We start from the raw sequence: 24,828 nt of genomic DNA on the forward strand, positions 1-24,828 counted from the left end.
ACCCCAATACATAATTCCGGGGGGGGGGGGGGGGCATTTACAGTGGGATCCTCTGGAATTTGCCTGCTTTTACCAGGTCCAAATTTCAAGCAGATGCCATATGAAGCCATAAGGTTATCCACATTTTTTTAGCAGAGCAAAACATGGCGGTGCACACGGCATGCTTGCCTCTCTCCCCATCTCCACCTGGCAACTGCAGCAACATGAAAAGGGTGGGTAAATGATGCAGGAAAGATTTATACCTCCACTTTTTAAAAATTCGCTTCAAAACGAATGTGACCCCTACAAAAGTGAAAAAGGGTGTGGTCACCTTAATGCAATTTACTTTAAAAAGACACTGAACGTCCAAGGGATTTTAGATTTGTCAGGGAACCCAATGCATTGCTATGTTCAACATCCAGATGTGGAAACCATTTCTAAAATGATTTGGTCATTGATTTGTCAGGGTTACGTCTGAGAGGCCTTGATGCCAAAATGATATAATAGTACAATAATCAAACACATCTTTTTTACTCTCATTGTGATTCTGGTGGATGCAGGGATTGAATCCCAACACACCCATTTCATCGGGCTGACAAATATTGCAGCATCTCTGCCAGCATGTGATTTCTATCTGGGCATAGGTGCTGTGGATTCCATGGACTCAGACGTATTCACACACATGCTTAAAGCAGGCGGATGGCATAAGAATCAATGTAAATACGTCCTGCCAACTCCATACATGCAATGAGAATTTGCAATAGTAAAAAGAAAATGGTGTGATTCATATAAGGGAACCAGGGTCCGTCCAGCTTTGTAGGTTTGAATTACAGCATCAGTCAAAAAAGATCGAAATTGCGCAGAGAGGACAGCATTCATGGAAGAGCTGGAAGTGCATTTCCATGCAGTGCCCTCAGTGTTATATCCAGCGATTTCCAAAATGGCTTCCAGAGTGTGTTGTGCATGTATCGCCCTCTTAAAGCAGGATAAAGGTTTTCCCCTTAATTCTCACCCGCATTGATTTAAATATGTAAGTCATTAGCTCTTATATCAATATTTGTTATTCTAAAACGCATTTCCCTTTTTATTGACAGTTCCAAATTAAATATGTAAAGTTTATTTCCAAGATCAGCTTTCAGTCTCATTACTTTAAGACTGATTATATTTAGCTGTGTAATGTTGATAGGGGAATTAGTCATCATCAAACCCTTTAAATACATTTTTCCCTGAATATAAAATGAGAAACCTCTCTTTCTTGCCAATCCATAATTTTCAATAATCAGCTATCAAGACTTTGTTGGTAGCGAAAGAATATTGACAAATTCAACACAAAATTCTACAGATTTATTTAAATTAATGGCACAAACCTTCCATACTTCTCTAAGCTTTCTGATGTTCTTTCTCATTTTACAACTAACTTTATAAAGCTAACACAATAAAATCCTGCAGTAGAAATGTGCTGTCATATTGTTCATATGTGTTAGGTCCAAGAAAAGAGAGCTGAAATCCAATCTATGCTCTCCTCACAAATCTAGAGATGGCGAGGCAAGGGTCAGATGTAAACATCTAAAACACACATGCAGAAACTGGATAAAGTCTCATAGAATATTGATGTTCAGTGTGATGCAGAAGCCATGCGAAATGCTCTGAAAGGGGGTCAGGAGAGGAGATTTCGTTTTCTAATTAATAATGTAGAGACACATCAGATACATCAGCAAATAAACCCTCTTGACGAAGCTACTTGGAAACCTAATTTTACATAACCATATGCCACACCTGAGCGTTTTAACCAATCTATCTTCCCCTCTCCTAAAATCTTCTGGAAACTTAACTTTGATGTTCAGGATGTTTACCATTTGGTAATCAAGTCCAACCCTTTCCTTGATCCAGGACCTGAGGGCCTTTCTATGGCCACATTTAAGGGGAATCCAACCTTATGGAAATCTATCTTATTTTAACTGTTCAAGTGCGTTATTCTAAAGAAGTACACACAGACGTTTTGGAAATTCACACATCTAGTTCCTATTTTTAAAAAGGGGTATATAGACATCCCATATAACTACAGATCATTTGCATTGTTAGATGCATCAAATACATTTTTCTGTGAAATAGTTCTAAGAAACTTTTAAGATTAGTTAGCGAACTACAATGCCTGGGACCCGAATCAATCGGGTTGTCAGAAGGGTATATGTTCTTCCTTTAATTGCTTCATACTTACTACCTTGCAACAACAAGCCCTTGTGCATCGCTCCCCTATGTATTTGGCCTTTGTTGACCTCACTCAGGGTTTCTGCTATACGACATACTATATTTTTTTATGGCCAAACAAACATTATACAAATGACTATAAGCAAATAACACTATCACCCAAACTAATAATTAAATACATATGTACAGCAACTGCAGCCAGTGCAATACAATCGAAATACCCCCACAACAAAATGCTGAAGGTATTGGTTATATTTGCAATGAACGTCCACAAGAATACAATCCTAACTTTAGAAATTCAACCCTAGTTGACTGGGGCCTTGTGTCCTAAAAGTTCACAAAGTTCCAAGTAATTTTATGAGCTGGGCAAAAGTTAGGAGGATGGTCTTGTGGATGGGAGAATAGTTCAAAAAGTCAGGTAAGTATCTATTCTAGTAAATGCAACTGTCTCCAACTTTAGGAGGGCTTTCTGCAATACGTTTTGCCGAAGTCAAACTAATGTAAAACTTTTCAAAAGTTTTCCAAACTTTTACAGGGTAAGATGGGGGGCCATTAAGTATTGCTGTAACTCACACCCCATACTCCAGTTTCTTTTCAGACTTGGTAGGTCATCAGAGAGTCATCAGGGGTTGGTTAGCCTGCCATTGCGTCCGGTCGCCAGAACCCAGAAGTTGCAGGTGTAAGAGATGTCCTGGTTGGATTCAGATGCTGGTGCAACCTGTTCCTGTTATGTTATGTTATGTTATTTTGCATTTATATAGCGCCTTATATACCATTGGTATGGTCTGAAGGCGCTGGAAGGTTGAACGCCCTTGGGAACCGAAGTTCAGATCAGTAGAGAGAGTCAAAAGGTGCGTGTGAGCACCGGGTATGTGTGCAGCTCGTGCGGTATTCGTGTAACAGCTGCTTCTTAGCGGTAGGTGTGGTGGTTGAGAGATCAGGAGTATGTGTTCGTTCTGGCAGGATTTATCCAGATCGGATGTGGCTGTGTTAGGCCTGAGGAGAATGCCTGGCTGGGGGGTGTGTAACCAGCAGTGTTTACTTAGAGTGATGTGGAGTGAGCGGCGGATGTTTGTATGAGAACAGTTATACCGAATGGTGTCATAGTATCGCTGTGTTCTAGTTGAGTGGTAATGTAAAGGAGAGAGTAAGCGTGGTGCTGTAATATGATGGGTTATATGTTCTTTCAAACATTCTCTGCATTCCAAACTATACTATATACGTCACGCAATTCTATGCGCTCCAGTCCGTTGCATGCACTCCTATCCACTCCGTGCACCCCAGTCTGCTCCATACATTCCGGTCCGCTCCATGCACTCATGCACTCCAGTCCGTCCCGCGCGGTCCAGTCCGCCCCACGCATGCACTCCTGTCTGCCCCACACATGCACTCTTGTCTGCCCCACTCATGCACTCCTGTCTGCCCATGCTCTATGCATTCAGCAGCTCTACGTACTCCTCCATTCTACGCACTCATCAGTACGTAGATGCAATCTGTGCTCGTTCGTTCTACGTACTCATCCGCTCTACGCAACATGTCCGATCACTTGGGAGCTCATTCGCTCCAGGCATTCGTTCACTCCAGGCACTCATCCGATTTATGCCCTCACACGTATTATGCATTCACCTGTTTTACGCACTCACCCCCACTACGCATTCATCCCCCCCTCTACGCACTCATCCCCTCTACGCACTCGTGCATTTCATGCATTCAGCAGCAATATCCTGTTCTATGTGTTCATCTCTACACTCAGATGCTGGTGCAACCTGTTCCTGTTGAAGAATGCAGCTCAGACCAATGCAGCATGACTCCAGACATGAGAAAGATTGTTTTGATGAATGTCACCAATGCACAGCGACAGGAGGGAACACAGCTGCAGTGGTCGGAGTCAGCCTCCTATCTCCAGTCCTGTTGAAGCTGGAATGCCAACATTTCCCACGAGAGACTTTTGAAGAACAAGCTGAGAGTCCCCAAAGTTCTAAGCCGAAATACAGAATCACAAAACGTCTGCCACAGTAGCCCAAACTCTAGTCTGTCAGTCCACAGAATGGTTGCAGTAACGCTTCTGAAGACCACAGATCGCTGAGCACCGAGCACATGTTGGTTATGGTTGGTCCAACCACTCCGAAGGTCCACGCCCCACCAAAGGCCTTATGAAGATCACTAGCCAGACATGCCTCTACCAGGACTACAGCAAAAGTTGGTCACCAGGCCTCCTTATGACGGGTCCACAGGTCTTCCATGGTCTTCCCAGCTGGGCAGCATACTTGACTTCTTGCAGGATTTCTCCAGGAACTCGGAGGCATGGCTGCAGGACTCCTTGTCTTATGCAGAAACGCAGGTGAGTAAGAAATTCAGCACACCCAAGATCTGCCCCTCACACACACCGCAGGAGTGGTCCAATCAGAACCACTGATGGTGAATCGCATGCATACTTCATAGACATACAAAAACCAGTTTGTGGATTGGGACCAGAAAGTCCCAGCCCACTTCCTGGGAACACACACACATGGCCCTACGCTAGCCCGTGAAAACCAAGCCTTTCCTGGGCAGTGCATGACCATAAAAGGAATTTCCTGACCTTGTAAGGCAGGAAGAAGGCCACAGGACAAGATGGCCAAAAGAACAAGCACAGACTTTTGTGGCACGGCCATATTGGGACACTGCCCACACTTAGTGTCCAAATGTGGTAAATACGTTAAGGCTAACGAAAAGTATTTCAAAAATAGTAAAAATGCAACTGCTGTCACCAGCTTGTCTTTAGGCACATCCAAAAGTAACCAAAAAATCCTTTTGAGTGCAGTCTAGGGTCATACAAAAGAAACCCCATTGCACTGCATTGCAAGATGCATTGTGCAATGATAAAAAGTTTACCAAATAAAAGAAAATATGAATAAAGAAAAGGGAAACATAGTTTATCACTAAGGAAAGCCTTAAGGACTGGTCACTTTCCACATAACAATAAGTAAAAAGTGCAGTGGAGTAAGCTGGAGGATTCACTTCACTGGAAAAAGTCATGACAGAATCCAAAACAAAAGAAAAGTTTGGCAGTCCATTGAATTGAAGGGAAAGTTGCTAAAAAGAGAAAACATTCCTAACAGTGGCCTTATAAGATTGGTGGGCATGGTACTCTCAATTGGTATGAGTTCTGAAGAACATGATGAGGAACGGGATACGGCTGAGGCTATTGCACTTGACACGGCTTTGCACACAACCATCTTGCCGGGCCCTGATGTTAGTGATACACAGGATTGTAATTTGACCCAACTGGGAAATGTCTCTGTTGTACTGATTACAGTCTCCAGAAGAAAATGTTGTTGTTCGAAGTAGTCTAGATATAAAAAAAAAAGCTCACCGGCAACAGAGAAGAATATGTTGCAATAAGAAAAAGCAAAAATGATGAGGTGCGCCCCTTCATATAATTCAGAAAGTGAATTCGGGCTGCAATCAATCTTTGGCAATAACATCTCCTCCTGATCATATTTGCATGGAAACTTCCAATCGTTTTCAACTTTTACCCATCAGCTCCACTGAACCCAAAATAAAACGAGTCTCTACTAAACCTCAGGATGGCTCTCTTCATGCTTGGATTGTCCATAGGGATAAGATCATCCCGTGGTCTGTGAAAAGCAGTCTTCACTAGAAGCCGTGAGCAATGGAAAAAAAGCTAAAAATCAGCGAATTTCCATTTATAGGTCCATTGGGTGATCTCTGCAAGTTCCGGAAAATCATTTTTTTGCTGGCCCCTGACAATATTTGGGAAAAATAAATATCCTACAATGTTTTGCAATGACTACACTGTTTGCCACAGCTACGTGTAATAACTTCGAATGATAACTCATTGGTAGAAATCCCAGTTGCAGCAAATGAATCCAACTGGTCTGTTAAGCACTTTATCTCACCGATTATCAGAATTAATAATAGGTAACTCCCAAGATTTTCTTCGCATGGGATGTAAACTAACAAAAAGCCCAGAAAATGATCCATGCAAGACCCCTCCTAAGAAATCCCAACGTATTTGATCTTCTAATGTTACCTCCCTGGAATTGGACCCGATGGCTCCAAAAATTATTTTGGCCCTGAATTTTAATACAGAAGCTGCCCTGAAATCCAAAATCCCTGGTCATAGGGAGAGAGACTTTCTCCCTGATTCATTGGAATTATTTGCGTGTAAAACACACATTTGAGTGCCATTCTGCCCGAAAATCCCTGTTTGAGTATGGTGAAGAAGGGCGCGCAAATGTGCGTTTTACGCGCAAATAATTCCATAAATCAGGGGCTTTGATGGGGTAGCTTGACCGAAAGTAAACAACAATAATCACATGGACTACAAGGGTCTTTTTTTATAATAATTATTATATTATAATGTAACTTTTTTATCTCAAATATGCAAGGTCAGTCATTTGTATTGGTGTCAGGTCGTTTTATCTAACAAGAGACACGGCTAACTCGCTGTTATCAGGAGGATGGTTATTACCATATTCAGAGACGCGTAACTCTTCAGGTAGACCATTTGGAGGATTGTTTAAAGGTGCCAGAATGACTTGTGCTTAACAGAATGTATGCCTTTTTAAAAGAATCACAATGTTTTAGCTGCTGTTTTAACTGCTAATGTAGCACCACTGTTGCAGCACATTTTAATAATTGATGTTTACGATCCCCCCATAGCGGTGGAGATTTTGAATATTTTGTCCTATATTGTATTGATGTTAAGTGAATGGAATTATTTTTATCAAGGTGGACATGTTATTATTGTCTGTGATTTGAATTTTCAACATTGTCCATTGCGGTTGAAAGATTTGAAAATGGACTCTTATTTTAACCTGGTTAAAAAATCTAACTGTAGTTGATGTGGACTCTTTTGATCTATTCGACCGAGGGTCAAATGGGGAATGACCCTCTCTCATTGAGAGTTTCTCCCTGCTGAAATTACACATTGAAGCTGATCCTTTTCATGCATCTCTTTACACTTCGTCGAACGGTCAACACTTTTCTTGGATTGACTACATTTTATTAAATACTACTTATTTAAATATGTTTTACATTTTAAACTCATTCCAACCACTTTAAGTGATAATGTGGTAGGGACATTTACGCTTCAGCTTCAAGAGATGAATACTGCTAAACATCTTCCAGGAACGTGTACAACTAATATGGCTGGAGATTGACTGGTTTGGCTTGAGAATATGTAGTAAGGTTTAATAATTTTATCATGCAGAACTGTAAATATGAGGTGTCAGCATGCATTCTTGATTCAGATGAATATTATGGGAATACAGAGGAGAATTTTGAAATTATAAAATGCAAAAGAAAAATAATTGCTATGCAAGTCAAACTGGTAAAATATGTGATGCGATCATTGGCTTAGAAAAAAATAAGTTAGGCCCTGATTCATGGAATTATCTGCATGGAAAATAGGGGACAAGCGCACGCAACTGCAAATCCACTGTTGTCGATTCATGGAATTGAATGCGCAGTACTTTTCCTGTAGTTGAGTGGATTTCACGCAGGTCTGGAACCTGGCTACGAGCAAGGAACACCTTCAGGCCGATTCATGGAATTAATGTGCACTGAAAAAACGGCGCACTCGTGCGAAAACGTGCGATTCGCAGTGAAATAGCGAAAATCGCAGTGCAGGTGCGATTATCGCACAGAAAACATCGCACATCAATTCATGGAAGTCCGTGCACGCGCGAAATGTGGGATGTGCGCTGAAAAAGTGCGCGGCGCACGCTGGCGCACACTGGTGCACAGGTCATCGAACGCCGTGCGATAAGGCCACAGCGAATTCGCACATAGCGCGGCGCACATAACAAAAGTAGGCGTAACACGGGGTGTCACAACTCGTGAAAATGTGGGCGTCACGGGGGAAGTACAGGAGACAAGTGCGCAGAACGCCCACACGCTCGCCTACAACACGTATTCATGGAATTGAATAGGGAAAAACAGCGCACGGCCAAAGTCACGCACAGGCCCATACATGTCCGCCACACGAAAACAGGCGGTAGCGTCCCTGCGCAGGAAAAAAATGTGCGCCAAAGTCCTACACGTGCGAGAAGGCCCACACGCGATCGGGCCTGGGGGAGCGTGTGCGTGTATTCCAGAGGTGCGCGAGAAGTTTCACACGCAATCGGGCCTGGGGGAGCGTATGCGTGTATTACAGAGGTGCGCGAGAAGTTTCACACGCAATTGGCCTGGGCGCATGTATTCCAGAGGTGCGCGAGAAGTTTCACAGGCGATTGGCCTGTGCGCGTGTATTTCAGGGGTGCGCGAGAAGTTCCACACGCGATCGGGCCTGGGGGAGCGTGTGCGTGTATATCAGAGGTGCGCGAGAAGTTTTACACGCGATCTGGCCTGGGGGAGCATGTGCATGTATTTCAGGGGTGCACGTGAAGTTCCACATGCGATCGGGCCTGGGGGAGCGTGTGCGTGTATTTCAGAGGTGCGCGAGAAGTTCCACATGCGATTGGGCTGCGTGCGGGTATTTCAGGGGTGCGCAGGAAGTTTCACACGCGATTGGGCTGCGTGCGGGTATTTCAGGGGTGCGCGGGAAGTTTCACACGCGATTGGGCTGCGTGCGGGTATTTCAGGGGTGCGCGCGAAGTTTTACACGCGATCTGGCCTGGGGGAGCGTGTGCGTGTATTTCAGGGGTGCGCGTGAAGTTCCACACGCGATTGGCCTGTGCGCGTGTATTTCAGGGGTGCGCGAGAAGTTCCACACGCGATCGGGCCTGGGCGTGTGCATTTCAGGGGTGCGCAAGAAGTTTCTCACACGCGATTGGCCTGGGCGCGTGTATTTCAGGGGCTCGCGGGTGTTTTTGCACGCAATCGGGCCTGGGGGAGCGGGGTACGTGTATTCCAGGGGCTCGCGGGTGTTTTCACACGCGATCGGGCCTGGGGGAGCGGGGTACGTGTATTTCAGGGGCTCACAGGTGTTTTTACATGCGATCGGGCCTGGCAGAGCGGGGTACGTGTATTTCAGGGGCTCGCGGGTGTTTTCACACGCGATCGGGCATGGGGGAGCAGGGTACCACTCACCGTCTGCCTTGCGTGTCGAAGAACGCGTAGCCAACACCCACCCGCTGTGAAGTAATAGTGTGTGAACCCCAACGCCTGCAAGACACACGCACCGCACCCCACGAAAAAAGCAACGCCCGTGCGCGATACGTCACAGACACGCATACGCGCTAAGGGCCTTTGGTCCAATGGAATTGCGTATGCGTGCTGACGCGCTTACGCGCTAAGGGTCTTTCCTCGATTCACACGCTGACGTGCAGAATTTTCACGTGCCAAATCACTCTGTATCAAGCTGGCCACGCGTAAGCACACGGAAGACCACGCTCCTACCGAAAAGGCCGAATTACTGCCCCCCAGAGCCCCGAGCAGCCTCCCACGAGCCATCTGCTGCTGCCTGCCTGCCTGTTGCCACCGTGCCCTGCCATTTGGTGCCTGCACATCAGCCATCTGCAGGGGTCCAGTTGCTGTGTCCACCCCTGCTGGAACAGAACACTCCCGACTGGGATTCCATCGCTCCACAGCCCAGTCCCAGGACCCAGTTGCCCACCCACGCCTGCCTCGGGGGTCGCCATGTTGGGGCAAACACCATCCGAGACCACTGGCGACCCCCAGCCAGAGGGGCAGAGGGCCACCAGCTTCAGTCAGAAGGAAGTTGGTGTCCTGGTGGAGCTTGTCCTGGGGCATTATGATGCCCTCTTCGGATCACCACGCGCCGACAAGGAAGGACGGGACAGGATCTGGGACGACTTTGTGGTTGCCATCAATGCGGAGGGGGTGGCAACCCGCAACATCAAGTAAGTCAAGAAGCGCTGGGAGGACTTCAGGTCCAGGACCCTCATAAAGGCCCGGCGCCTCGTGGAGGGGGGCTGGGGCAGCATGAGTACCATCCAGCTGAGGGTCCTGGAACGCGTACGCCCAGCGCTCCATGCCCAGATCCTTGAGAGGCAGACCCGTCTGGAGTCGAGCGGTAAGTGGCCAAGCATTGCTGTGTGAGACAGGGCATGTTGCAGCGTGCTGGTTGTCTGATACTTGCCTGTATGTGTGACATAGGCCATGTACACGTGTGTGTGTGCAGGGACATCATGGTCATGCATGTGAGACCAGTAATGTGTGAAGCACACGGTTGGTGTATGTGTTTAAATGCAACATGGGGAGCCCTATGCTGAATGGACACATGAGAGCATGCCAGTCTCTGTTCCTGGACATGGGTGTGTGTGAGCGATGGGTGCTGATGCCATGTACATGTATGCTGTCCATGTCTGTGTTTCTGACCTGCGTGTCTGTGACTTGTGGATGCCATGGATGCATGACACATGTCTGTGACAATGTTCAGATTCACCGATGCAGCCTAGTTATCCTTGCATCCACTGTGTCTGGGGTGTACGAGTCCAGATGGATGAAAGTACGTTGAAGTGTGTTCATGTGTTAGGCATGACCCATGATGCATGTGAGTCCAAAAACAACATTGTATGCTTCAAGAGTCCCTTGGACATGTTTGCTTATGTCCATAGCATGCGCCATGCCTGTTACTGCATGTGTTTTGCCTGCACTGACCCATGTGTTGTGGAGGGACATGATGGAAGTGATCTTTGACAGTGCCACTCATTTGCTGTTGCTTCCTGTCTAGGGGACCATTGTACAGTACCCTGATGATTGTGTTCCATGTCTCCCTCTACACAGCGCAAAGTGAAGAAGAGGGCGGAGACAGCGCTGTGGAGCTAAGCGGCGGGGATGCCCCCACGGCTGCAGCGGAAGGGGTGGGTGAGCCCCCACAGGGGCTTGCAATGGCGGAAGACGGTGTGGAGCCATCCAGGTTGGTGGTTTCCACAGAGGAGGAGGAGGCCACTACTGAGCCGCACATGGGGCCTGGTGGGGGCATCCCTGCTGGTGCAAGTGGTGCAGTCCAGGGGCAGGGACAGGAGGCAGCACAGGTCGCTGTGGAGGTGCCTGTGCATGTCACTGTCCCTGACACTGTGACTGCACCACCATGCACCAGCAGGGATGCCCCATCCCAGGCCCGTCCGCAGGTAGGGGGGATGTCCATGTCATCTGACTCCCCTTCACCTGCGGACGAGGGGACCCCTGGCCATATGGAGAAGGTCCTGATTGGTGTCGCGTTGCGCACGGCTGTCATTCGTGATGAGGTGCGTGCTTCCCGGGGGGAGCACGCACGTCATCACAAAGTGCACCGTGCCAAAGTGGCCCAGTTGGGAGCGGTCATGGTCGGGGGTCTCGTACATGTGTCGGGCACTCTGGTGACCCTCTCCTCCTCTGTGGAGGCTATGCGCCAGTCGTACTCCATGCTGTCTTCCGGCCCAGATGCCACCAGGGCCCCCTGTGGACCTGCACCGACCAATGCAGCCACCTCGGTGGGGATCCCATCCCTGCCACAGTCAGGAGTCGGAGGTCCAGCAGGGATGGACACACCAGCAACTGGACCCCAGCAGATGGAGGATGTGACGCCATCATCGGGCAGTGCACGTGCAAAATGGCGTCAGTGGTTTCCATCAGCCTGGATGCCGTCGTGCTGGCACAGGCAGTTGCGTCGGAGGCAGCGGCAGGCTCGACGTGGGAGGCATCATGGCTCGGGGCCATCAACATCAGGGGTGCAGGCATCGGCCGGAGGGCAGGAGAACCCTGGAATGGGAGTGGCTTCCGTGTGGGAGCGGTTGGGCCAGCAGATAGGTGCGGAGCGGCAGCGGGCAGAGGAGGAATGGCTCACAATGGTCAGGGCGGAGAACTCCATGCGGAGGGCGCTGAGGCGGGCTGAGTGCCTCAAGGGTCTTCGCAGGGAGTTGGAGCTGGACACTGCATTATCCCTGCGGGACCTCAGGGCCAGGGAACATGCCCGCCTCCAAGCCATTGAACAGGAGTTCGATGATGCCCTGGCCCATGACAACAACCAGTGAGCCGTCGGACTAGCCCGCTGCCCTTGTAAATAGTTATGTAGTTAGTGTAGGATTTTTTGCTTTTTTATTTATTTTGGACCTTTTGGACAATGGGCCACATTTTTGTATATAGTTTCATTTCATTAGGTAGTATTTTTATGTAGGTTTCATTTCTTCAGTTGGGATCATGGACCCTGGTTTATTTATCTGTATATAGTGACTGTTGGATTTTTTAATTTTATTTTGGATTTACCCATGGAGCAATGTTTTTCGGTTTTGTTTTTACCTTGGATTTACTTTCTTGAACTGTGACTTTGGACACCTTTCCTTTGGATTATGATTTGTCGTTTTTCATTATTTTACGGACATGCTGCTTTTGGTTTTTGATTCCCATTGTCATTTGTTTATTTTTAATTCCATTTATGCTGTTTTTAATACATTTTTTTATCAAACTTCAATGTGTAGTATCATCTCATTGGTATCATGCATATCATGATATGGGTTTTGAGATTCACTGACACCCATTGGGTGTATGTGAGGGCCATGTGTTCATTTCCAGACTTGCTATTGGGGTTCTATCATGTCATTGCCATTTCTAAGTGGGTGGATGCAATACTCGAGTGGGTGTTTTGCATTTGGAGGCTGACCATAAGGGCCAGGGATCTAGATTGTGATGACATGTTGGCTGGGGGACATGCGTGGGGGCCTGCTGGCAGGTGCCCCTGGATGCTGGGGGGTGGGAGTGCAGGGGGACATGAGTGGGACATGAGTGGGGGCCTGTTGGCAGGTGCCCCGCAATGCTGGGGGTGGGGCGGTGGGAGACATGGGTGGGGGCCTGATGGAGGGTGCCCCTGCACTGCTGGGGGGTGGGGGTGGTGGGAGACATGGGTGGGGGCCTGGTGGAGGGTGCCCCTGCACTGCTGGGGGTGGGGGTGCAAGGGGACATGAGTGGGACATGAGTGGGGGCCTGCTGGCAGGTGCCCCACAATTCTGGGGGTGGGGGTGCAAGGGGACATGAGTGGGACATGAGTGGGGGCCTGCTGGCAGGTGCCCTGCAATTCTGGGGGTGGGGGTGCAAGGGGACATGAGTGGGACATGAGTGGGGGCCTGCTGGCAGGTGCCCCGTAATTCTGGGGGTGGGGGTCCAAGGGGACATGAGTTGGTGATCATTAGTGCAAGGAGACATATGCCTTTGCTGGGGGGCATGCCCATGTTGGGTGGGCTGCCTGCGGGACATGACCAGGGATGCAGGGTAGTCCCCTGTGGTGTGGGCTGCCTGCAGGGGCCATGGAGGGTGTACAGGGAACACCTGGGAGGACCCACACTGGCAAATCACATGTAGCACCCCCCGGCACCCCTGAAATACACGTACCCTGCTGAAATCGCATGTAAAACTTCCCGCGCACCTCTGAAATACACGCACACACTCCCCCAGGCCAGATCGCGTGTGGAACTTCTCGCGCACCCCTGAAATACACGCGCCCAGGCCAATCGCGTGTGGAACTTCTCACGCACCCCTGAAATACACGCGCCCAGGGCAATCGCGTGTGGAACTTCTCGTGCACCTCTGAGATACACGCACCCAGGCCAATCACGTGTGGAACTTCTCACGCACCCCTGAAATACATGCGCCCAGGCCAATCGCGTGTGGAACTTCACGCGCACCCCTGAAATACACGCACACGCTCCCCCAGGCCAGATCGCGTGTGGAACTTCGCGCGCAACCCTGTAATACCCGCACGCAGCCCAATCGCGTGTGAAACTTCTCGCGCACCCCTGAAATACACGCACACGCTCCCCCAGGCCAGATCGCGTGTGAAACTTCTCGCGCACGCGTGTTCCCGAAACCCGTAATACGCGTTCCCCACTTTGCATTTGCTGTTTGCCAGTCCGGTAAACTGGTACCGGGTTGGCACAGCCCTTTGCAATGGTTTTGCGATCTTGATGGCTTTTCCTTGCGCGAGGGCGTTCTTGGGGGCGTAACTGGCGCTGCTGCAGGGTCGCTGCACCACTCTGCGCCACGTCTGCTTTTGGAGGCGAGAATCCATGAATACGCTGTACGCAGAAATTGATTTTATCGCACGCGGCTGGCGCAGACATTCGCACGGGCACGCTGTGCGCCAGCCGCGTGCGACACTTTTGAAAGGAATTACATGAATCGGCCTGCTTGCCTGCGACTCCAAGCATAGTGTGGGCCGGGCCTACACAGCGAGTAAAATATGGGGCAGATCATGCAGAATGAGGATTTACATGTGAAAATGTGGGCATGTTGAGGGACAGTCAACGGACAAGTAATCGCACACCCATACCAGCGCAAATAAACACATATTTATGGATTCGAACTCTGAACGTCGGTTGCAAAAAAGTTCACACAAATCCTGGTACACTCCCGCAAACTGATAGCAGGCGTAAACGTCAACGCGTAGCTACATAGCACGCAATACCCACCAAATGAAACGTATCCAGCCATGATGAATCCAGCATTTGTCAGAGCGATTGTGCACAAACAACGCAGGAGGAGGAGGATTGCCAGGGCCCGCATCTTCAATCCACTTACAACCATCTACAGGAATGCTGGATGCTCAGCTCTATGGCAGCTACAGGTCCCACCTCATACCATTCTAGACCTGGTCAGGGAGTGGGAAGATGGGCTAACATCACCCACCATGTGCTCCCAGGCCCTTAGTCGCCTAGAAAAAGTGCTCAGTGTCTTACATTTCCTGGCAACTTTATCCTTCCAGCGTACCACTGCCATAGTAGGAGGCATCTCCCAGGCCACACAGTCACGCTGCCTACACCAGGTACTTGCATGCATAACTGCACAAGCTTCTGTGTGCCACCACATTTATATGCCAAGAAAACTGGCAGAAAAGCAAATAGTCATGCAGGGCTTTTATGCTCTGGTTCCATTCCCACAAGTGCTTGGTGCAATAGATTGCACCCATGTTGCGCTACGTCCCCCCAGAGTAACTGAGCACATATACCGCAATCACAAACATTGGCATTCAATCAATGTTCAGGTTGTGTGTGATGCCAAGTGCATCATAACTGAAGTGTATGCTGTTAGGCAGAAACCTGTGCAGTTCCCTTGGGGAACACTGCAAAAGATTTAAGACTACAGGTAGAGCAGTAAACCCCTTTGGTAGCAGTCTGTACCACCCAGATTTACCTGGTAGCTGTGGCTGAGCAGTCAGACTTCTCTCAAGAAGAGTTAGGCAGTATGCAGAGTATACACAATATGTACCAACATACAATAGCACAAGCAAACACTGACCAGAGCTTGGTTTCAAAAGTATATAGTTATTTATTTAAAATACACCTAAGTTAAAAACACTCTAGCAAAATATAGTAAACACTTCAAACACAGTTATAATGAAAGTAGATTCAATCCTTTCTCCTATCTAGACAACTCTAGGTTAACACCACTTAATTAAAACAGAGGTGAGTGCTTAACGTTAGATGACACTCTAGTAGTTTCCAAGAAAGGGAGAGAAAAAGCAGAAATAGGTTAGACACACCACTCTAAGGTCCAGAACACTTGCAATAGGCTTAAAGAAGAATAAAGTCACAGGTGAGCAAAAGTCACTAGGCAGGGCCCACTCTTAGAGTAGCCGGAGCGAAAATGTGCCCAAGATCACACTGTTAGTTAGAGATTCAAAGTCTTTGCAAAGAGTCAAAAAGAGTTTAGAGTGGCTCAGAAAGTTTAGCCAAAGTGTCCCAGGCACTCCCAGGTTCGAAAGCCGGGGACTAAATCTACCCCGTACAGTCGGTAGCAAGGGAAGCCAGGCGGAACACAGTACCTTAAGCGGAAAGGATCCTCCAGCGGGGGCAGTTGTTCAAGGCAGCGACAGCAAGGCTCGACGTCGGTCAGGGGAGAAGAATATCTCGCTGAAGAGCAGAAGAGAAAGGTCGTAGCACTGCCCGGGAAGAAACCAGCCGCGGAGTCCTCCGGTTAAAGGGTTGGTACCGACTTTCGCGGTATGGGGGTAAAGTGTGGTATTCCGGATGCCGGGGTGCTTGGCACAGGCAAGGCGGCCACGAGATACCTCAAAAGAACGGAAAGAAGGCGAAAACTGGTTGTCCCCACCAGTCAAGGGAAGGAGCCACTCCGTTAAGAGTTCTCCTCGGTCGTCGGGAAAAAAGTGGTGAGACGGTTCAGCAGGGCTCCACCGGGTGGTGTCGTCGAAGCAGGTCGGCTCAGCTCTTCCCTCGTCGGATTCTTGGTCCTGTGGCGACTTCTGAAGTCCCAGTCCCCAAAGCCCTGCTTTTATGCAGCAAACCCCCATTCACCCAGCCTAGCTGTCACTCAAACATGCTAAGTGGTGAGCCGGGCGGCTCACCACTTGGGCCAATCAGGACGGAGTGCGACTTGAGTTACCAAGGTAACTCAGTCCAGGGTGCCTAAATCCCCCTCCACCCCTCCTAAGTACCCCAGACAGAGTGGCACCACTTTGGAGGGCTTCTGTGGAGAAGCCCGCCAAAAGTGGAACAAAGGGCTCCACTTTGGGTCAGAGTTACAGAGGCGAACACCAACGCCATTTTAGAATCAAGTTTTGGCAAAAAGTCCCAACCGGAGTTATAAAAATAAATATATAAACCGGCGGTATGTTTAAGGCTACCGTAAATAAATAATTAAATGTGTTAGCCTAAAACAATGGGAAATCCCATAGGGAAATATTCGCGGTCGAATATAAAAAGTAGTTTCCACTGCCACCAGCCAAAACTCGATCAGGGGGGACGGAGACGTGCCCCCTCGACTAACAGACCCTGGGGCAATCGAATTGCCCCAGCCAGTACGTCCACAATATGATGGTTTGTACTGGTTCTGTTCAGGATTCAAGACTAGCAAAGTCTTTGGTGACTTTACATGCCCTGGGAGACAGTAGTCAGTCCCAGGGTATGGAGTCTATGTTGGGGAGTCCCTAGGACACCCCTGGGTCACGGCACAGAGGGTGCTGTGTGACCCACATCACAAAAATACATGAGGCCCTATGGAGTAAAAGACCCCATAGCCCATTCAACACAAGGTTTAACCAAGAAAACACACTTCAACATGTCCAAGAGTGAGGGTAGAAGAGTCTCACTCTTGGCAGGAAAAAAGATTAAACCCCAGAAATCCAGCAAAGCTGCTGGGGGACTCACTAGGTAGGGAAATTCAGCCTAAACAGAGAATTCTCCCTAACACTCGCCCCCCCCAGACTAAGGGACAGGAGGATTTAATCCACTCCTGGATGAACCTCATACCTCTAGTCGATGATATACATCCTAGAGAGTCCATCAGCATTTTGATGGTGACACCCTGACCTGTGCTCAATGGTGAAATCAAACCCTTGCAGGCAGATTGACCATCTCAATAGTTTTGGATTTTCCCCTTTCATTTGCATTAACCATCTCAAGGGTTGGTGGTCAGTCTGAATAACAAAAGTAGAACCATACAAGTATGGCCTAAACTTCTTCAGTGCCCACACAATAGCAAAGCATTCTCTTTCGATAGTTGCCCACCTTGTCTCAGGATCCTTCAGTTTCCTACTGATGAAGCAAATGGGGTGCTCCCTACCCTTCTCATCCAGTTGGCTTAGAACTGCACCTATACCTACATTGGAAGCATCAGTTTGTACAATGAAAGGTTGGTGGTAGTCAGGAGCTCTCAATACTGGAGCCTGGCAAAGAGCTCTCTTCAGTTTTTCAAAGGCCTGATTGCACTCCTCATTCCATTTTACCTTCTTAGGGAATTTGGGAGAGGAGATTACATTCAGTGGAGAAGCTATGGTCCCATAGTTCTCAATGAAATTCCTGTAATACCCAGTGAGGCCTAGAAAAGCTCTCACTTGGGTTTGAGTAGTTGGTGTTGTCCAATTTTGCACAGCTTCAATCTTGCTGGGCAAAGGCCTTATTTCTCCACCTCCTACCTCATGTCCAAGGTAGACCACTTTACTTTGACCAATCTGGCACTTACTGGCTTTGATTGTCAAATGGGCCTGTTTCAGAGCCTGCAACACATGTCCTAGGTGGTTCACATGTTCTTCCCAGGAGTGGCTGAAGACTGCAATGTCATCCAAGTATGCCATGCAGAAATCTTCCATCCCAGCCAGAACCTGGTTCACCATCCTTTGGAATGTGGCAGGTGCATTTTTCAGTCCAAAAGGCATGACCTTAAACTGGTACAAGCCAACTGGGGTTGAAAATGCAGTTTTCTCCTTGGCATGGTCTGTCAGGGCTATTTGCCAATAGCCTGACGTCAGGTCAAATGTGCTGAGGTACTTGGCTGCACCAAGTTTATCCACCAACTCATCTGTCCTGGGCAAAGGGTGGGCATCAGTCTTGGTGACTGCATTTAGAGCTCTATAGTCCACACAGAATCTCAAGTCTTTGGATCCTGCCTTTGGTACTAACACAACTGGGCTAGACCATGGACTAGTAGAGGGCTCTATTACCCCGAGATCAAGCATCTTCTTGACCTCTCCTTTGATGTGGGCTCTGATATGTTCTGACATTCTGTATCCTCTGCTTTTGACTGGCAGACAGTCACCAGTGAGTATCTCATGCTGGCCCCAAGGGGTCAAGCCTGGTGACAGTGAGAACAGGGAGGCAAACTGATTTAACATAGATTTGCACTCCTCTTGTTGCTCAGGTGTCAGGTCTGAAGAGAGATTGACTCCTTCAACTTTTTCATCTAAAGGTACACCTCTGAGGAGATCAGGGAGAGATTCACTCTCTTCCTCCTCTGCAGCTGAAGCTAGAAGCAAGGCTCCTACATCAGGTCTGGAGATGTATGCTTTTAGTCGGTTGGTGTGGAAGACTCTAGGAGCTTCCCTGGGTCTGCCCAGATCCACCAGATAGTTGACCTCTCCAAGTTTTCCCACAACCTTGAAGGGTCCCATCCATTTGTCTTGCAAGGCCCTCTGCCTTGTTGGGAGCATAACTAGAACTAGCTGGTCTTGAGTAAACTCAACCATGTTAGCCTTCTGGTCGTGCCAATGTTTGACCAGGGCTTGACCAGCTTTCAAGTTGTCACTTGCTTCTGCCATCATGTGTGACATTCTCCTCCGGAGACCTATCACATAGTCAGTCACTCTGACTGGCTTGAGGGGAGGAGCACCTTCCAACCCCTCCTTAATCAGGGCCAATGGACCTCTGACTGGATGGCCATAGAGAAGCTCAAAGGGAGAATAACCTACTCCCTCCTGAGGGACTTCCCTATAAGCAAAGAGAAGGCATGGCAGTAGAAGGTCCCACTTTTTCTTAAGGGGTTCTTCTAAAGCACCTATCATGCTCTTCATGGTTCTGTTAAACCTTTCAACCAACCCGTTTGTCTGAGGGTGGTAGGCGGTTGAGAACTTGTAGGTAACTCCACAGGTTTTCCACATGGCCTTCATGTAGTGGGACATAAAGTTTGACCCCCTGTCAGAGATTACCTCCTTAGGAAACCCAACCCTGGTAAAAATACCAAGGAGGGCCTTAGCCACAGCCGGAGCTGTAACAGTCCTCATAGGAATGGCCTCAGGGTATCTAGTAGCATGGTCTACTACAACAAGGATAAACCTGTTGCCTGAGGAGGTTGGAGGATCAAGGGGACCAACAATGTCAATCCCTACCCTCTCAAATGGGACTCCCACAACTGGGAGAGGCACTAAAGGTGCCACATTCTTGGAACCAACCTTACCAGAAGTCTGGCAGGTATGGCAGCTCTTACAATATCTATCTACTTCAGCCCCCATCTTTGGCCAATAAAAGTAGAGTGAGAGCCTTTCCTTGGTCTTCTTGAAACTCAAGTGGCCAGCCAAAGGTATCTCATGGGCTAGTTGTAAGAACTGTTGTCTGTTTTCTTGTGGGACTACAAGGCGTTTGTAGTCTCCAGGTTCAGACTCAGTGGGCTCACTGTAGAAGAGGCCATCTTCCCAGTGCAACCTATACTTCCCAGGCTCTTGCCCATCAGCTTGAGAAGCTGCCTGGTGGCGGAGACCCTCCAGAGTTGGACATTCTCTTTGCCCCTTACGAAAAGCTGCCCTGCTAGGCCCCCCTTCTGCCAGTAAAGACTGCAGCTCAGGATGGTCCTCAGGGTCCAAATCTCCAATAAGGTTGGGGCCTCCTTCTAGCTCTTCCTCAGAGTCTAGCTCAACCACACAGGGTTGTACCTCCCTCTCAGCCTCAGCTGGAGGGGGAGTTACAGGTGTAACTTTGGACAACCTCGGGGAAGTCCTTGTTGGAAGCACTGGAGTGCTTGCTGCTGGCTTTTTCCTAGGAGTCTTGGGTTGCCCCTTTGCTCCTGATCTGGTAGTTACTGCAGTAAGTTGCTCCAGTGGTAGAGGAGTGATTTCTGTCATCATCTCCTGAGATAACCCTCTCAGGGTTTTCTCCCTTGCAGGTTTTGTGAGTTCCTGAAACCTTTTGCTAGGAGGTCTGGGGGTATGAGATACAACTCCAAGAGCTTTGAGGTCATTACCCAACAGAACCCTACCTGGCACTTCACATTGTACACTGACAGGTATTTTTACAGCCATATCATTACATTGGATGAGAACTGGTAACTGGGGACACATCTGCACAGGCCCACCAGCTAACTTGGTGAGGCATTTGGGTGCCTTAGCAACATCCTCTGCCTTGAAAAATGATTCATCCACCACAGTTATGCTGGCTCCAGTGTCCCTAATGGCAGGAGTCTCCTGACCATTCACCTGGACACTGTCCTTATAATACTCTTTAGTATTATCTGGGATAGAGTTATAGACATCTAAATTCTGTTGCTCCCACAACCCCAGAGAGACTAAAGAAACACTAGCTGAGACTCCAGTGGGTTCATCAGCTAGTAATAGAAAGTTTCCACTTGCCATATGTACTTCCTCTTCTGGAGCGAAGGCTAAGGAGGCAAGCTGGACCCCTGAAGGTTTACCCTTACATCTGGGGTCTCCTTTCACATGGTCAGTAGCCTTACAAACAAAGCATGAGCCAAAGGCTCGCTGGAATGGAGGCTTGTTCTGACCTCCTTCTGGTCTGGGACCAGAAGGTACACTAGCCTGATTTGGTTTCCCTTGTGGCTTACCCTTATAGTTTTGTTTGGGGCCCTCTTTGGAATTTGTAGTATTAGAATTCTCTTTGGAGTCCTTCTTAGACTGTTTTTCCCCATCCCTCTTCTGAGTTCCCCCAGAATCCTTGTGAGTGGCCCTGTTGGCAACCCACAAGTCAGCAGCCTTAGCTAGTTTCCGGGAATCTAATTCCCTGGAATCAGCCAAGTGTTGTCTGAGCTCAGGAGAGCAGGCATCATAAATAGTCTCCAACATAAACAAATTCTTCATACCTTCATAAGTGTTCACCTTGTAACCCTTAATCCATCCCTCTAAGTTTTTCAAACATTCATTCACCCAGGTAGCCCAAGGGGTACCATCATGCTTTTTGAGGCTCCTAAACCTCTTAAGATACTGGGAAGGGGTCTTCCCAAACCTAGCTATTAAAGCTAGTTTTACACATTCATAGTCCTTCCTATCCTCCTCCCCCATCTCCATTACCACATCAGTTGCAACAGGGGGAAGCCTAGAGAACAACCAGGTGAGTAAGTCATTTCCTGTGATGTTCTGGAGCCCATGATTATATTCAAACAGAGACAACCAATCCAACACATCCAACTTAGGCTCATACATACCAACCAATTCTTTAGGCATCCGGGGTCTTTTAGGACTGGAACTTCTAGAGGAGCCAGAGAGAGAAACATTCTCAACAGATAATTTCTTCATTTCTAAGTCATACTTGAGCTCCATTTCCCTTAGCCTTAGTTCTTTGTCAGTTTGAGCATTAAGTTTCTTATACTCCAATTCTAGCTTCATTTTCTCCAGTTCAAAGTACTGAGGACTAAATGTGGGACCTGGCAAAGGTCCAGTAGGCACAGCAGGTAGAGCAGGCAGAGGCCTAGGGGGGACAGTTACAACAGCCTCACCCTCCTCTTCTGACTCTTCCTCAGAATCATCAACATTTTGCTCCATGTTAACTTCAATACTGTCATCTACAGTTGCTGGAGTGGTAGGTTCCTCTGAACCATCACCCAGACTTTGGTTAGCCAACAATCTTTCAATCAGCTCCATTTTCTTGCCCTTAGTCAGGAGATCCTTATGTTTACAGAGCACTCTTAAACAATCAGCAGTTTTGGCTGCAAGGGACTCTTGACTATAGCTTTCTATAACTGACATGTTAGAGGATTACTTTTTACAGTGCTAAGCTTTGTGGTTAGTTGCACTAAGGTATCTAAAGCACAACAAAATGTATACTCAATACAAATCCCACCGCTGTACACCAGTGTTAGGCAGACACCTGTGCAGTTCCCTTGGGGAACACTGCAAAAGATTTAAGACTACAGGTAGAGCAGTAAACCCCTTTGGTAGCAGTCTGTACCACCCAGATTTACCTGGTAGCTGTGGCTGAGCAGTCAGACTTCTCTCAAGAAGAGTTAGGCAGTATGCAGAGTATACACAATATGTACCAACATACAATAGCACAAGCAAACACTGACCAGAGCTTGGTTTCAAAAGTATATAGTTATTTATTTAAAATACACCTAAGTTAAAAACACTCTAGCAAAATATAGTAAACACTTCAAACACAGTTATAATGAAAGTAGATTCAATCCTTTCTCCTATCTAGACAACTCTAGGTTAACACCACTTAATTAAAACAGAGGTGAGTGCTTAACGTTAGATGACACTCTAGTAGTTTCCAAGAAAGGGAGAGAAAAAGCAGAAATAGGTTAGACACACCACTCTAAGGTCCAGAACACTTGCAATAGGCTTAAAGAAGAATAAAGTCACAGGTGAGCAAAAGTCACTAGGCAGGGCCCACTCTTAGAGTAGCCGGAGCGAAAATGTGCCCAAGATCACACTGTTAGTTAGAGATTCAAAGTCTTTGCAAAGAGTCAAAAAGAGTTTAGAGTGGCTCAGAAAGTTTAGCCAAAGTGTCCCAGGCACTCCCAGGTTCGAAAGCCGGGGACTAAATCTACCCCGTACAGTCGGTAGCAAGGGAAGCCAGGCGGAACACAGTACCTTAAGCGGAAAGGATCCTCCAGCGGGGGCAGTTGTTCCAGGCAGCGACAGCAAGGCTCGACGTCGGTCAGGGGAGAAGAATATCTCGCTGAAGAGCAGAAGAGAAAGGTCGTAGCACTGCCCGGGAAGAAACCAGCCGCGGAGTCCTCCGGTTAAAGGGTTGGTACCGACTTTCGCGGTATGGGGGTAAAGTGTGGTATTCCGGATGCCGGGGTGCTTGGCACAGGCAAGGCGGCCACGAGATACCTCAAAAGAACGGAAAGAAGGCGAAAACTGGTTGTCCCCACCAGTCAAGGGAAGGAGCCACTCCGTTAAGAGTTCTCCTCGGTCGTCGGGAAAAAAGTGGTGAGACGGTTCAGCAGGGCTCCACCGGGTGGTGTCGTCGAAGCAGGTCGGCTCAGCTCTTCCCTCGTCGGATTCTTGGTCCTGTGGCGACTTCTGAAGTCCCAGTCCCCAAAGCCCTGCTTTTATGCAGCAAACCCCCATTCACCCAGCCTAGCTGTCACTCAAACATGCTAAGTGGTGAGCCGGGCGGCTCACCACTTGGGCCAATCAGGACGGAGTGCGACTTGAGTTACCAAGGTAACTCAGTCCAGGGTGCCTAAATCCCCCTCCACCCCTCCTAAGTACCCCAGACAGAGTGGCACCACTTTGGAGGGCTTCTGTGGAGAAGCCCGCCAAAAGTGGAACAAAGGGCTCCACTTTGGGTCAGAGTTACAGAGGCGAACACCAACGCCATTTTAGAATCAAGTTTTGGCAAAAAGTCCCAACCGGAGTTATAAAAATAAATATATAAACCGGCGGTATGTTTAAGGCTACCGTAAATAAATAATTAAATGTGTTAGCCTAAAACAATGGGAAATCCCATAGGGAAATATTCGCGGTCGAATATAAAAAGTAGTTTCCACTGCCACCAGCCAAAACTCGATCAGGGGGGACGGAGACGTGCCCCCTCGACTAACAGACCCTGGGGCAATCGAATTGCCCCAGCCAGTACGTCCACAATATGATGGTTTGTACTGGTTCTGTTCAGGATTCAAGACTAGCAAAGTCTTTGGTGACTTTACATGCCCTGGGAGACAGTAGTCAGTCCCAGGGTATGGAGTCTATGTTGGGGAGTCCCTAGGACACCCCAGGGTCACGGCACAGAGGGTGCTGTGTGACCCACATCACAAAAATACATGAGGCCCTATGGAGTAAAAGACCCCATAGCCCATTCAACACAAGGTTTAACCAAGAAAACACACTTCAACATGTCCAAGAGTGAGGGTAGAAGAGTCTCACTCTTGGCAGGAAAAAAGATTAAACCCCAGAAATCCAGCAAAGCTGCTGGGGGACTCACTAGGTAGGGAAATTCAGCCTAAACAGAGAATTCTCCCTAACATATGCCAACTAACCAGGAAGCACACACAACTGTTATATATTTTAGATGTCACCACTACACCGGAACCTGCTAGCTGGCAAGCATGGGAACGCATGGCTCATTTGTGAGTATGAACGGACATGCGTATGCATGCACATTGCACACTTACCAATAGACACTGGCAACAAATGATAATGACAACCATGTATACATTTACAGGGGACAGTTCCTACCCGCTGAGCACATTCATGATGGTGCCCATACAGAATCTGACAATACCACTTGACAATTTTAAGGTACAATACTGCCCATGTACCATCTAGGGGCATAGTGGAGTGCATATTTGGGG

The sequence above is a fragment of the Ambystoma mexicanum genome, chromosome 4q (genome assembly GCF_040938575.1).
Source record: "Ambystoma mexicanum isolate Mex_15411 chromosome 4q, UKY_AmexF1_1, whole genome shotgun sequence".
In the NCBI taxonomy this organism is placed as follows: domain Eukaryota; kingdom Metazoa; phylum Chordata; class Amphibia; order Caudata; family Ambystomatidae; genus Ambystoma; species Ambystoma mexicanum.